Source organism: Myotis brandtii, unplaced genomic scaffold (assembly GCF_000412655.1).
Source record: "Myotis brandtii unplaced genomic scaffold, ASM41265v1 scaffold18, whole genome shotgun sequence".
NCBI lineage: Eukaryota > Metazoa > Chordata > Mammalia > Chiroptera > Vespertilionidae > Myotis > Myotis brandtii.
In genome coordinates this window covers 5,440,170-5,455,374 of record NW_005356674.1, presented here as the reverse complement: position 1 = coordinate 5,455,374, position 15,205 = coordinate 5,440,170, and the positions used below count along the sequence as shown (strand labels likewise).

The window sequence follows — 15,205 nt, the reverse complement described above, 5'->3', positions numbered from 1 at the left end:
CTGAGTGGGCGGGGCCTAGGAGGGGCGGAGCAAGGAACGGGGCGGGGCCTAGGACGGGGCGGGACGTCAGCTGAGCGGGTGAGCGCACGCACGGGTTTCGTCCTCTGCCACCACCTGGCTCGAGGCTCCCTCAGGGGCGCCGGGGCTCCCAGTTGCTCCCTCTCCGAGTTGCCCTTGTGTCCGGCGGCCGCCCCTGACCCAGCGCTCCTCTCGGAAGGCAGCTGGGAAACCTGGGGACTTTATGGAGCGCCGGCTGCGTGCCTCTCTCTGCGTGCCTCTCAGGATGCAAGCAGTTGATTTGACCAGAAAGGCATAGTACCAGCAAAGAAAAAGCGTTTAGGTTTCACAGCGCGAGACCACCAGGAACAGTCCTTAGACGAGGTGAGGTGTTTGTTGTGTTTTGGGGGGTTTTTTTGGACTTTTTGCAACAACTGACACTGGATGGAGACTGCACATCAGGGAAACTGTGGAGCCCCTCACCAAATAAAGGGGGCGGAGAGATAGAGTATTATAGTATAGCGGGGAAGGGAGAGGTTTAAGTGCTATAAAGAGGGGGGAAAAGAGGCAGGGGACTGTTTTAGACTTTACATTCAGTGAAAGGGCAGCATTGGCATCTTCTCTCTTACTCTATCTTGTGTTCTTGCCCCTCCGCCTTCTAACTCCTTGCAACTTCTCTGGGTTTGGAGCCCTGGGAGAGAGGACCAAGGAGAGGCCAGGAAAGGCTCCGGTTTGATTGACACTGCTGTGCGCTGGACTCTAGGCAGTTTTTTTAAAGCTGGCCCTTTTCTTTTAGAATCTAAAATTTAGATGGTTGTGTAAGTTCTTCAAGGATCTCCCCCCCCCCCTCATAACTGGATAATCTTTAATCTTCAATTCTCTTGACCCAGACAAATAATATATCTTTATTGATTTCAGAGAGGAAGGGAGAGGGAGATAGAGATAGATACATCAATGATGAGAATCATTGATTGGCTGCCTCGTGCACACCACCCACCAGGGGTTGAGGCTGCAAGCTGAGCATGTGTCCAGTCGGGGAATCCAAACATGACCTCCAAGTTCATAGGTTGACACTCAACCATTGAGCCACACCGCCAGGCACCGTTGATATTTTAAGCATCCTCTCTACTGATGTTTGTTCATCCCTCCAGGGTATGGTATCCCTTGGAAAACCCAAGATCACCCAACCTGGTTCATTTCCCCGGGGTCCCACATCTGATCCACAGGTGTTACAGGTCAGGTTTTGTGGAGAGCGGCTACAGTGTTCGGACAGGTTCAAGCCTCGGCCTAATGAGAGGGCACAGTCCTCTCATGGCAAAGCCACGTGCAAGTCCCAGCTTGGAGGGCAAAGCCCTCCCAGCACAATTATAGCTAAAAGCTATAGTTGTAAGCTTGACCCTATGGTCCGAACCTGCGGTCCCACATGGCTGAGTGATGTGGGCTTGATAGAGTTCAGGTGCATGTAATTGCGTAGATTCGGAACCCACAAGAATGTTGTAAACATCTTGACCACGCCCTTACTTTGCCTTGTGGAATCTGGCTATAAAATAAAGACACAGCTTGTAGTCTGGAGTGCTGTCGCTAGCTCTCCATCAGAGAGGACAGCGTCCCACCCAGACCCAGCTTTTTTCTCTTGTCTGTCTTTTCTCAATCCTTCACCGCCCCCTCTCAGGCTCACCGAACCTGGCTGAGCTGGCTCCGCACATATGGTGCCCAACGTGGGGCTGAGTATGCCATGGCCGTGCTGGCTCGGCACAAGGTTTCCTGGGAAGCAGACTCTGAGATGGACATAACCATGCGAGCTGTTTGTTAGGGAGTGCCTTTGGGGTCAACACCTATGGAAAAGAAGGGAAAGAAGCAAAATTGGGCAGTGGGACTAGTTGAGCTTTGCTGCAGTCTTAATGGAGACCTCAGCCAGTCTGGGAGTTCAGAGATGAGATTGCCCTGTAGAGTTGTCCTAAATTGGGGTGGGGGGTGGGGGGGGGAATGCGACCTTATACCCCTATACCAGCCAGGTATTAGTTCTTTTCAGCCAAAACAATCCATGTGGAGAATGACCATTGATGGCTGTCTGCTTTTATCACTTCCAGTGGCTGGAGGAACAAGTCTTTCAGTCATCATGACATCTACCACAATAGGAAACACAATCTTTGCCCCAAAGAACTCTGGAGATACAGGCCAATTCTAACTCCCTCCATCAAAGTAACTAGTCATTCTGTCTCTTACCCTTTAAGAGTTTCTTCAGGAAGGAATCAGAGACCAGGCCATTATGTTTTTCAAAGTCCAGGAGAAATATATTAGGTTCTTCTGGTAGTTTCCTGGGATAAAGGGAAACATTCCCACCATCATGGTATCTCAAGAATTCTCTCTTTTATAAAGTCCTTTCAGGTCTCTGACTTCCAAGTTTTGTACACTCAATGTGGATCATTCCACTAGGTTTCTGGCCACCTCCTTTGAAAATTCTGTATCTTAGTCTTGTACCTCTTTTGGAATGTGCCTCAGCGGAAGACTTCCATTATGATGTTTGTATAAATAAGCCAACTGCAAGCTAATAAAAAACAAACTGTACTAACTCCCCATAGTTTGTGGAGTAAATTCAGACTCTGCAGCCTGGGACTGGGTGCCCCCAAGCAGTGAATCTCTCCTTTTTCCACCTCTCATCTATCTGGCAACATCCCTGTACCCACTTCCATCCTAGTCAGACTGATTTTCTTCTCGTCCTCAAACCAGCATGGTTTCTATTTCCTTTCAGTACTCTCTGCCAACCCTCACTGTTTTCAAAGTCCAGCTTCTTTCTCTAAGTAACTTATTCTGGATAATCCTATCTTTCAAGAGTTCACCACATCAACATTTTATTTCAACAATCCTCACCTACTATGTGCAAAACACTGTACTTAAACTGTTTTCCTGACCTTGTTCTTCATTAATTGTATTTGCATTCTATCCATCTTGGTTTTGTGGTCGTTGCTATGCCATTTGTTACTTAGATTCCTCACCTGCAACCCTTATTGAGCTCTTGCTGAAAACATAATGTTGTGCAAATGACTGATGACCCAAACAGGTGTCAAAAAGCATGAGTTGTCACTGCCTTCCTTAATAATGTTTAAATAGCTTTGCAGATACCCTCAAACACAAATCCAGGTTTGCTGAGCTCATGGATACTTTCCCTATATAGTAATTACTGGCTATCTTTCTCTCAAGGACAATATGTATGTATAAATTCAACATGCATGCTGACTTTGGATAACTATTGTTTAATGCCTAAGTAACCTAACTGTGTGAGTGAGCCCAAAGGTGATCAGATACAGGCTGCTAGCCCAGTGGTCGGCAAACTCATTAGTCAACAGAGCCAAATATCAACAGTACAATGATTGAAATTTCTTTTGAGAGCCAAATTTTTTAAACTTAAACTATATAGGTAGGTACATTGTTATTAACTTAATTAGGGTACTCCTAAGGCTTAGGAAGAGCCACACTCAAGGGGCCAAAGAGCCGCATGTGGCTTGCGAGCCGCAGTTTGCCAACCACGGTCTAGCCCAGTGATGGCGAACCTTTAGAGCTCGGCGTGTCAGCATTTTGAAAAACTCTAACTTAACTCTGGTGCCGTGTCACATATAGAAATTTTTTGATATTTGCAACCATAGTAAAACAAAGACATATTATTGGTATTTATTTTATATATTTAAATGCCATTTAACAAAGAAAAATCAACCAAAAATTGAGTTCGCGTGTCACCTCTGACACGCGTGTCATAGGTTCGCCATCACTGGCTCTAGCCCATACTCAGTATAATAGTCTGTTGGGTTTTCAAAATATTTCTTAATCCTAAAACGTCATAGAATTTTGTGTTTTGCAACCTCATAATTCATTTTCCTTCTTATGCTGAATTTAACTCGCATACCTCAGTCTGTATTTTGAAAGGATAACTTAGAATACACAACTATGGTGAGGAATGAAGTCACCAAGTCTCTGGCAGGCAGTATGTGACTATTTAACACATCTCTCCTTGAAAGGTGAGGTTTATGTTGAGGACGTGGGACCCAGTGAAAATGAAATGTAGTGCCCTTTGTTCAAAAATTATAAAGAGTTTAAAGGTGGCAGCAATAGAGCTTTAAACAACACATGGGGCCCTTTTGAGTTGAGGGCCTTTTTGAGGTCAGGGCCCTATGCAAGTGCCCTTGGGGTTCTTCAAGGGATTGCACACCTCCAGCCTGTTTATGACGTCCTCCTTTGAATTTGGGCTCTGTGACTGCTTTGACCAGTAGACTATGGCAGAAATGACACTGTGCCAGTTTCTGAGCCCAGGCCTTGAGAAAATGGAAGCTTCCACCTCCTGTGTCTTGGAGAACTCTCTTTGGGAGCCTTGAGCTGCCATGCAAGGGGCCCTATAACCCCAATGGAGACTGCCAGCCTGGAGAGGTTATGTATAGGCATTCTAGGCTATAGTCCCAGTTGAGCCCAGCCTTCCAGCCAAGGCACATGGAGGGAAGCCATCTTGGACTCTTCACACCAGCCTATTCACTAGCTCTTTACAACTTAAGTGATGTCAGTTGACACTACAGGGAGAGCAGAAGAATCACCCAGCCAACCCCTATCCAAATTTCTGATGCACAAAATCATGAGACATAAAAAAAATTGTTGGTTTAGGCCACTGACTTTGGGGGTAATTTCTTCTCACAGCTGGAACAAAGAAAAAGTTTCTGTACATTTGGTCAAGATAGCTTGTAAAATTAATAAATAATGCAGCCTCCTTCTAAAAAATGTGATTTGTAAAATAAATTTTATTTGCATAGGTTAGTGTATGTGTGGTTCTCAGACTACGAATCTCAGAATCACTTGGGACAGTTGTTAAAAATTGGGATCCGCTGAATTTTAATTTCTGAGACTAGAGCTTGCAAATTTGCATGTTTAGTTAACTCCCAGGTGGTAGTTATGTAATTTAAGACATCAGAACCACTGAAATTGCATAAAAACATTAGGAATGATCTAATTCCTTGCTACTCAAAATTTGGTCCACAGATAGCAGCATCGGAGTCACCTTAAAGTTGATTAGGAATCAGATACTCAGGTGCCATCATGGACCCACTGAATTACAAAGTGCAGATTTAAAAGATCCCCAGGTCATTTGAATATACCTTACAATCTGAGAGACACTGCTGTAGAACAATGATTCATAACCTTGGCTGCACATTACAATCACTTGAAGAACTTAAAAAAATACTGCTGCTTAAACCTATCCTTGGACCAATTAGATCAGATTCTCCAGGGGTGGAGATCTGGCCATCATTATTTTTTTAAAGCTCCTCAGAGGATTTTAATCAATAGTTAAGGGAGAAAATCAATTTTAGAGACAGGAATGGCACCACAAATGACCAAAATATCTCTGAGAAAATGTATCACCTAGGGATAAATGAGCATTATCTAATTGGTAATGCTGTATGGAGAAATACATAGTCTTCAAAAGGAAAGGAATTTTTCTAGAAGGAGGGGGTTCTAATTCTCATTAAAATTATTAACTTTGGCCCTAGGCCTAGGCTGTTTAGTGCTTTTCAGTTCTACCGAATGAACTCTGATTCCTAAAGTCTGTGAGTATGACTGATTTCAGGAATTACGTAATTAAGAATGGGGACCATCTAATCCAGTGGTTCTCAACCTTGGCTGCACATTAGAATCACCTGGGAATCTTTAAAATCCTGATTTCTGGGCCTCATCCTCCGGAAGTTCTGTTTCTTTGTTATGGGGTGGGGCCACAACATTCGTAACAAAGAAACAGAATTTCTGGAGGATGAGGCCTGGAAATGAGGATTTTAAAAAGATTCCCAGGTGATTCTAATGTGCAGCCAAGGTTGAGAACCACTGATCTAATCTGATTAAGCATCTGTGATTTAACATTTCTACCGCTAGGGAGCAGTGTAACTCAGGAAAATTAATTTGGCTGGTAATTTGTATATATATGGAATGGGCAGAAGTAGGTTTACAGTTGTGAGTTCATGAAACAGTTTATTATTTATTAATTGTTGTATTGTTAATTTGTATTAAAACTGTAAATCTACTTTTCCCCACCCCTGTATATAAAAGATACACTTTCTCATGAAGATGAGGACTATCTGCAAAGAATTCAGTTCGTGTTGTTTTCAGTAGTGATCATCTACATTGCTTTACTTAGTTCCCATCACAAATAACAACATGACTCTGGAAATTAGTCGTGAAACAGATGAGAGCAGGAGCCTACAAATGTTTAAAATAAAGGACCAGGTAGTAAATATTTTACTCTTTGTGGGCCATATGGTCAGTTTCTGTCTCCATTACTCGACTCTGTGCCATTATAGCATGAAAACAGTGATAACAATACTTAAATGAATAGGCATGTCTGCATCCTAATTAAACTTTATTTATAAAAATGGGGTGGGAAAAGAAAAACAATTTTTATATTTCAAAAATATCTCAACTCAAGTTCTTAAAAAGCAAAACAAACAAACAAACACAGATGGTGGAGCAGATTTGGCTTGAGGGCTATGTTTGCTGAACCCTGAACTAGAGGGGCAGTTTTTGAACATGGATAATTTTCAGGAGTACTTCGGGAGCTTGTTGAATATTTAGAGTCTTGGACCCCGCATCAAATCTACTGAAGTAAAATATCTTTTGACGGGGCCCAGGCATCTGCATTTTTAAAGTCCCCACATGATTCTAAAGCAAATACTAATTGAGTAACCATTATGCCAAAATAAAATTAACTGCCCCTTTTAAGGAACTGCAAGGCCCTCCTTGGCCTATTATAATATTTTCAGTATATGAGTATCTATCTATGGTATAAAAGATATAACTGTAAAGCTTAGGCTCAGATTATCTCCATAGGTACCCTCCAAGCCCATCAATGTAGGTCTCATTCCTATGTAAATGTTTATGTTAAGTCACTGTTTTGGGAGTTGTCTTGTACCACAGCACATCCTAATCTGTCCTGACTAATACAGGGACATACTGAATTAGTTTGAACAAAGAATGGGAGGAGATTAAAGAAAATAGTACAAAGAGAAGGAAGAGTTTAGAGAGATGGTAGAATGTTGTGCAGTATCTCCCCAAAATATCCCACATCTTCAGTAAATGCACAACTTCACAAAATTTGCTGTGATTGGATTTTTAATTTATTTTTCTTCCTTTTTTTTCTTTATGCAGAAATTGGTGAAGGGGAGGAGTTTATGGCCAGGGCACTCGAGTACACAGGTGAAGAAACAAAGGCAACAAACACACAGGGATACAGTGAGGAAGGAAGTTGGGTAAGAATATTTTAAATATGAAGTGTCCATTGCTCATGAAGTGTTCTTTAAAGGTAGGGTTTCCTTGGTATGTTTCACCTTGGACTAAGTAAATCTATACTAATAATAGACAAATATGTAAATTGACCACTCCTTTGCGATGCCCACAGCCAGTCAGGAGTGAGTATGCAAATAAACCCGACAAAGATGGCGGGCCTGTGGGGGGGAACACAGGCGTTTTGCACTGCCCCAGCTGCTCTGAGCCTCTGGGTAGCGTGGGAAGGCAAAAGGCGGCTCCAGGCCGGAGTGAAGGCGGAAAGGCGGCTCTGGCCAGAGCAAAGGCGGTGCCGGCAGCCAGGGGAAGGAAGGCCTATTCTTGCACAAATCTTCGTGCATCGGGCCTCTAGTGTATATATATATTTAGAAAGCCATGCTTTAAAAAGAGCTGCAATGGTTTTTGGTAAGAAAGTGATAGCATATATATTTACTTGTGGTCCTAAAGCATACTGCATATTTTGGACACTTGTCTAACAAATAAGGCAGCTTTAATTTTCTGGGGCAGAGGCAGCTTCTGGGATGCAAAAAGCCATTTATTTCTTGCTTGCTGAGGAATGTCCTTTTGTTTCTCAAGGTCAGAGCTCTTCTCTTGACTATGACCTTAATTTCTTCCGTGGAACCACCCGTTCCAAGTCTGGTAGCCAGTGTTCACTTCAGGGTGTCATTAATGACTGTCACTTCTTACCCACATGGTAGGAAGCGGGCATGTCTCCCACCAGGGATAGAGCCCACAACCCGGGCATGTGCCCTGATCCAAATCAAACCTGCAACTTTTAGATGCATGGGGCGTTACCCAACCTACTGAGCAATACCAGCCAGAGCTCTCATTTATTCTGTGTAAATATTTGCAGTAAAAAGAGTTTTGCTTTGTTTTTGCATATACATATGCATTTTGGATTATTTCTTTTGGTGCATTCCTGGAAGGGGAATTACTGGACTCAACAGTATGGAACTTCTTTAAGGCTCTGAATATATATTATATTCCTAAATTGCTTTCTAGAATTTTGTAAATTCTAGAACATAAATTCTTCCTCTAATGGTATAGCTATCTACACTAATAAAAGAGAAAGATGCAAATTGACCATACCTTTGTGATACCCACCAGCTAATCAGGAGTGAGTATACAAATTAACCCAACAAAGATGGTGGGTTAATTTGCATAAGCAGGCACCGAGCAGCCGGGGGCGGGGAGGGATGCTTGTGTCATTGCCATGGCGATGATGCAGGCATTCTGCACAGCCCTAGCTGCTCCGGGATTCTGGGCAGTGTGGGAAGGCAGAAAGGCGGCTCCGGCTGGAGCAAAGGCGGTGCCAGCAGCCAGGGGAAGGAAGGCCCATTCTTGCACGAATCTTCGTGCATCGGGCCTCTAGTCTCATCATATTAGCCCTTTATAAACCCCTTTTTCCTTTGACATGTTAAAGAAGATATTTCTTTATCTTGCAGTGTCAATTTGTATTTTTTTATTATTAATGAGTTTGAACTTTTAAAATAGTTTTATTAAATTTGTTTTTCTCATTTTTGAATAGTCAGTTGATGTACTCTGCTCATTTGTTCATGACTTATCTATAGGGGTCCTAACTTCATTTCATATTAGTTTGGTCCAGAAATATGTATATTAAAGATATTACTCTTTTGTTTTATTTTGTACTCACAATATTGTCAGTGTTTGTGATTTTTGCTTATGATTTTTAAAATAAATTTTAGAGGAAGGGGAGAGAGAGATAGATAGATAGATTTGTTGTTCTACTTATTTATGTGTTTACTGGTTGGTTCTGGTATGTGCCCTGATGAGGGAATTGAGCCTGAAACTTTGGCATATCAGGATGACACTGTAAGCAAGTGAGCTACCTGGCCAGGGCTGCTTATGATTTTTGATGCTGTTAGTAGTTCTAGTAAAAATTTTTTTCAGTGCTATAAAGATGTTTATAAATATACCAATTATGAAAGTTCAGAGGCAGGGAGAAATAGTAGTGGTGAGCTAAGCATAATGGCTTTTTCTGGGATGGTAGTGTAGGGATTTTCATCTTTGACCTGCTCAGAGGTACTATCCTATATAATAAAAGGCTAATATACAAATTGTCCCCTCGACTCAGAGTTCAACCAGGGGGTGGGGACGGTCAACCGCCTGCGGCCCCTCCCCCCAGCTGGCCCAGCCTCCGATCAGCCCCCACTACCCCAATCAGGGGCAGGGCCAGCCTGCCAACCGCCTACAGCTCCTCGCCCCAGTGGCCTGGCCCTTTCGGCCCCTATTGGGGCGGGCCGGTTGAACCCCGCCCATGCATGAATTCCTGCACCGGACCTCTAGTGTATTCATAAGTAGGTTCTATGTTATCCTTTGCCTGTTTTCCCATGAATAAGATACATACCTGCATACCTGGGGATAAATATTAAAAATGTATGTGACTCCTGGATGTGCTTATAAGCTATTTTAGCTTACATATCATGTCCTAGGTACAGACCTTCTTTTTCTTCTTTTCATAGATTTGTAGGAGATAAAAAATGTAATAAAAATGCATGTATCATTTTACTTTAATGATAAAGGTAAGTTTATTATATTTAAGATAATTCCCTAAAAGAAAAGGTAGGTCATTGGAAGCAGATTCAATCGCCATTGTATGTCATGCCCTAGGAAAATTGAGGAAGAAAGATAAGACTTAATTAATGAAGAGGATGCATTCTAAAGATACCTTTTACTATGCTTTCTGAACCCTTACCATATCAAGCTACTCCTGTTGGTAGTTAGTACCAGAATTAACTAATATCCCTTTTGGGCTCAAACCATCATGCTTACATCAAATTGCCTCCTTTAGATTTTGAAATTGTAGACTCATAGAGTTGTCGGCCTGGAAGATTGGAAGACTATCTGGTCTAGTTTTATTGTTGTGAAAACAGAGACCCAAAGAATTTCAATATTTTCTCAAAAATTAACATTTCCTAAAAACTAATGCTGAGGTCCAGACCAGATCTGAAATCTCTTACCTTCTACTCTGGAGTTTTTTCATAACCCTACATTGAGTAAAGGAAATTGAAAGGGCGAGGGCTATGCCCTCCATCTTGCCCCGTATCCTCCATGTTGGGGCAGCAGCCATGTGCTTAGGAAAGTATATGACCCCATCCTGTGTAACAAGACCCGACTTGCACCTGGCCAATCGGCAGGGCCCACAGTCATCTCTCCTCCCCTCACTCCACCCCCCTATAAAACCCCCTTTTTTCCCACGGGCGGGCACTCTCATCTCGCCGTGCGTCGGTGGAGGCTGAGAGCCAAACCCGGGTTTGATAATAAAGGACTCTTTGCTTTTGCATCGGACTCGGCTGGCTCCCTGGGGTGGTCTAATGGAGATCTTGAAATCTGGGCATAACAGAAATTAGTAAGAACATTTTAAAAAGCATAGCTACCTCACAATGAAAACTATGCATTTGTACTTTTTTTTTTTTTAGCATAAAATGCATTAGTCCAAGAGCAATGTTCAAAAGCAATCACTTTATTGTGTTTCTAATACACATAAAAGAAACCACCAACTCTAGCATGTGGAACATTGTGTGTTTAAAAGAGGTGTAAATTATGATGCTCAGAGTTTGTCATTTGCTTATAGAAGGATCCTGCTTTGCAAGGCTTTCTACCAGATGTCAGAAAGCAACATTTTAGGAGATATTTTCCATTTGCTACTTAAGAAAAGATATATACATCTGAAAACCTCTTTTAAAGTTACCTCAAAGGAAAACTATCTGTTGCAAGACTCTTCAGCTTATTTGTGAAAAATGAATTATCGTAGAACAAGGTAAACAAAGCCATAAAAAGCATGCTCAAAACTGTCAGGGATGCATACATCTTTTAAATCAGAAGGGAAGCTCACTGCTGCATTTTAACCCAGTGCTTTGTTATGGCAAACCAAGTCAGTCATTGAAATGATGAATTTAAAAAACACACCATTTTAGTTTTACAGTGATAAACATACTATGTACACTCTTGTTAACTACTGTGGAGCATGACGAATGGGACCACGCCACTGAACTTTGTGGAATAAACTCCTTGCTGTAGGCTGTGTGGAAGCTTGTTATTACCTAGATTTATTTTACGTTAGATGGACTGTTATTTGGACAAAATATAGTTCTAGTAGTTATCATTTAAAAATGACCCAACTAAATGCTTTTTATTGTTACTTCCTCTGAAAACATCTTTCATCCATAGATAAATGTCCATATAGACATGTTGGAAGATAAAGGAATCTGAAGCTTTTTAAGAATCTTTCTGAAAATTAGGAAGTAAGATATTAAATACAGCATTTTAAAAGTACAGTCAATATATTTAACTCAATGAGCCTAGCTTAGCTAAGTTACCCATTTATTTTCCATCACACTCTCCTACAAAATGTTAAAGTACTCTACTATCTCACAGAATAAACCACAATGCCATACTGGCAATTACCATTTATATTTTATTGAGTTAAGTGTCTATTGTTTGATTTTTGAAAACTTGGGCCAATAAGTATTTGTGCAGTTATTGTAAATGAGTTGGTGTAGGCTTTTTACTATGAACCCATTTCAGAGGTGAATAAACTCAGCTGTGGAGGGAGCGTGTCTATGAGTTCTTTAGGAAGTTGAAAGGACCAATGGCAGAGTGCTCAACATTTAGAATTCATCTTCTGGCACCTGGTCCTGAGCTCCCTCTATGACCTCATGCTAAGAATGAGTTACATCTGTAGAAGTATTAGGCAAAGGTAAAACTTGGTGTTTTCATTTTGTCACATTTTTCTTAATAAAAGTAGATATAGAGATGTTAAATAACTCAATTTATGAAACAGTTCTTTTTTGGGGAGTTAAGTCAGCAGGAAACTATTATACTTTCCCCTTTCTAGGTCAAGAGATAAATATTCCAAGAGTGCTCAGGGGATTCTGAAGTATATATCACAGCTCCCCCCAAAAAATTATAAAATCAGAAATATGATTGCTTAACTAATGATGAGAGTGAAGAAATGCAGATTCTATTCTGAAATTCTAGTGCATTGCCAGTCTAGCTCTGACATTAACTTGATATGTGTGTCAGTTTAGTAGAGAGGATGCCACAGAATTATTTTTTGGCAACATGCTGTATGCCGCTTAGAGAAAAGAATGATGTTGACTGTGTCAAGAGCAGCGTCAAGGGTCTTGCTGGCACAGAGCAGTAGAGTGGAATGAGGACACACATGTTCTGCAGGGATAAAGATGATCCCTGATGAATATTGAAATCATGTGATCTCTCCATGGTAAAATTTGGCAAATTTTGCCCCTTATTTGTTAAATTAGGAAAGACAAAGCTTCCAAACATGAGACTGTTTAAGAATTAAACTAAAACTCCAGTGAGACATAGAAACACAAACAGGATGACAATGATCATTCAGAGTGGTGTCCATCACCCAATTTCCTGATGATTATGTCTATTTTACGTTGAACTTTAGATTGCGCCTCTTGAAACTCAGCAACCAGGAAAGACCATTCCACTGGAACCAACTCATTATTTCCAGAACATTAATCAGAGACTAAGTCAACATTTATTCCCAGCAAACTATTAATTGATATTTCCTACAGGGTTATTTTGAATTATAATTATGTGAGTGAGAGAAATGGAACTCTTTATTTGGGATGGAAAGGATGATGTACTAATCAGCATCTTGTTTGTTCTGTAGTTATTTCCTTCTGCCAGTAGTTTAGGTCACCTTGAATATGTGGGCATGGGGAAGCCAAACCCTCAGCAACTCTTCTAAAATCAATCAACAATGAACAATTTAGTTTGTTCATGTATTAATTGTTCCATTTCAGACTAATGTTTTATTTAACCAAGGTTATTACTCTTAATGGATACGACCTTGGGCAATTTGTTTAACGCTTCTAAGCTTCAGTAGTTTATCAGAATTATAAAAAGCATGATAAATGGGAACAGAAATATATAATCTGCTTCACAAAGTTGTAGTGGGTGGTAGGAGATAATATTTATGAAGTACTCACCACAGGGCTGGCACACAGAACCCTCAATGAATGAGTTATGTCAGTCTTATTAATGAAATATTAAAACTGTGAGGATATGTGTATTTGTATGTATGTGTTTTGCATATAAAAGCATGTTTATTTAATTTTCAATGGTTTAGTGTTTTAAAAGAAAATCTTTTGAAATTTCCAAAAATATGTAAGAGCAGATTTCATTCAACAAACATTGGCTTTAGAACCAAAGTAGTATGAAAGTACATTATAAATATTTATTGTGGATTATTTGAAAATAATATATTAAATATGAGAACTTTGATAGAAAAATAGAGGGTCTTGGTCTGAAACACGTGATTAGAGTGGATTAAAGCAACCAGAACATATGATTCTTCACTCGTTCTATCTTTTATCAGTTGCTAATGTGGAAACCTTTGAAAGAGGGTTTCTTCTCCATCAGGAAATACATGTAGATATTACATTTGATTAAAGATTCTTTTTCTAACAATGATTCTTCTAGATTATATTATAAAAAGGTCTTTTAAAATATCTTTTCTCTTTCAATTCTAGCCTACAGTAATAAATATTATTATGAGATTATTTTCCCATTGTCCTAGATTTCACAATTTTTATATTCGACACATTTAAAAACTGACCTGCCATTAAAATTGCTCTTACATTAATGGAAAAAAATCCTTATTTCATCAACGAGATCTAAAGATTCTGGATTGATGGTGCCCTAAGCCTTGTCTTTTGATGGAATTATAACCAGGGACCTAACCTTGCACCAGTCAAATCTTAGGACATTCCCCAAGGAGCTGCTGGGCTAGGGGAACACTTTGTGACAAAATGTACAGTTATTCCTGGTCACACATAAAGGAGACCAGAAACAGAAAGACAGACACAGAGATGGTCCCCGAATCTTTCTGGCTCCCACCTCTGTGCCATTCATTCATTTAGCTTTCAACAATGCTTGGATTGTTTGCTATTTTCTTAGAGGTTGAGGTCCAGTGGCAAGAAAAAAAAAATAGACCCTTACCTTGTACTCATGGAACTTAGAGAATCTAGGGAGAATACTAATAGTAATAAAAACAGTTTGTGTGAATTAATGTAAAATTGTAACTGTGGGAAGAACTCTGTGGGGGAGATCCCAGCATAAGAAGAACCCAGAAAAGGGAGGCTCAACCTGGCCAGGGAGGTCAGGAAAGGCTTTCCTGGGGAGAAGTTTGAACTAAAGTCTGAAAGGATGAATTAGAATTCCTAGATGAAAAGGCCCTTTGGCAAGATGGGATTTAGTTAGTGCAAAGGGCTTGAAAGAAAAATCGAAAGGCCAGAACAGATTGCTGCTGGACAGTGTGGAGCTGGAAGAGGCTAGAGAGGTGGGCAGGAGCCAGAGTGTTCTAGGCTTTGTGGACTGTGTTAAGGAGTTCCCTCCTTTGTTCCCAAAGCAGTGAGAAGTCTTTGAAGGGTTTTGACCAGTGGTATGACATCATCAGATTTGCATTTTGGAAAGATGCCCAATCTGGCTGTAGGTAGAGAACGGATCATAGGGAACCAATGCTGGGGTTCTTGTCCCAGCATCAAGAAAGGTTCAGGAATCTGGAGAAGGGCGTGCGTAGATGACATAGGAATCCGGGGACTAATAAAGAGTCCGGAGACGAAATATAAGTTTGAAAGGCATTGGGGGTCAGAGGAGCTTAGCTAAAGGAGCTAAGTTCTAAGATCTTAAGTCTAAGGCAGTGATGGCGAACCTATGACACGTGTGTCAGAGGTGACACGCGAACTCATTTTTTTGGTTGATTTTTCTTTGTTAAATGGCATTTAAATATATAAAATAAATATCAAAAATATAAGTCTTTGTTTTACTATGGTTGCAAATATCAAAAAATTTCTATATGTGACACGGCACCAGAGTTAAGTTAGGGTTTTCCAAAATGCTGACA

The 15,205-nt window shown here is 40.7% G+C and overlaps 1 long non-coding RNA gene across 1 annotated transcript in view; it reads left to right on the top strand.

Annotated features, from left to right (window-relative positions):
- Positions 1-70: 70 nt before the first annotated feature.
- LOC106725669 overlaps positions 71-15,205 on the top strand; it is a 21,265-nt gene continuing 6,130 nt past the window's right edge. The window contains exons 1-2 of the long non-coding RNA XR_001361597.1: positions 71-381; positions 7,171-7,271. This is a non-coding gene — a long non-coding RNA (uncharacterized LOC106725669). The remainder of the gene's footprint in view (positions 382-7,170; positions 7,272-15,205) is intronic.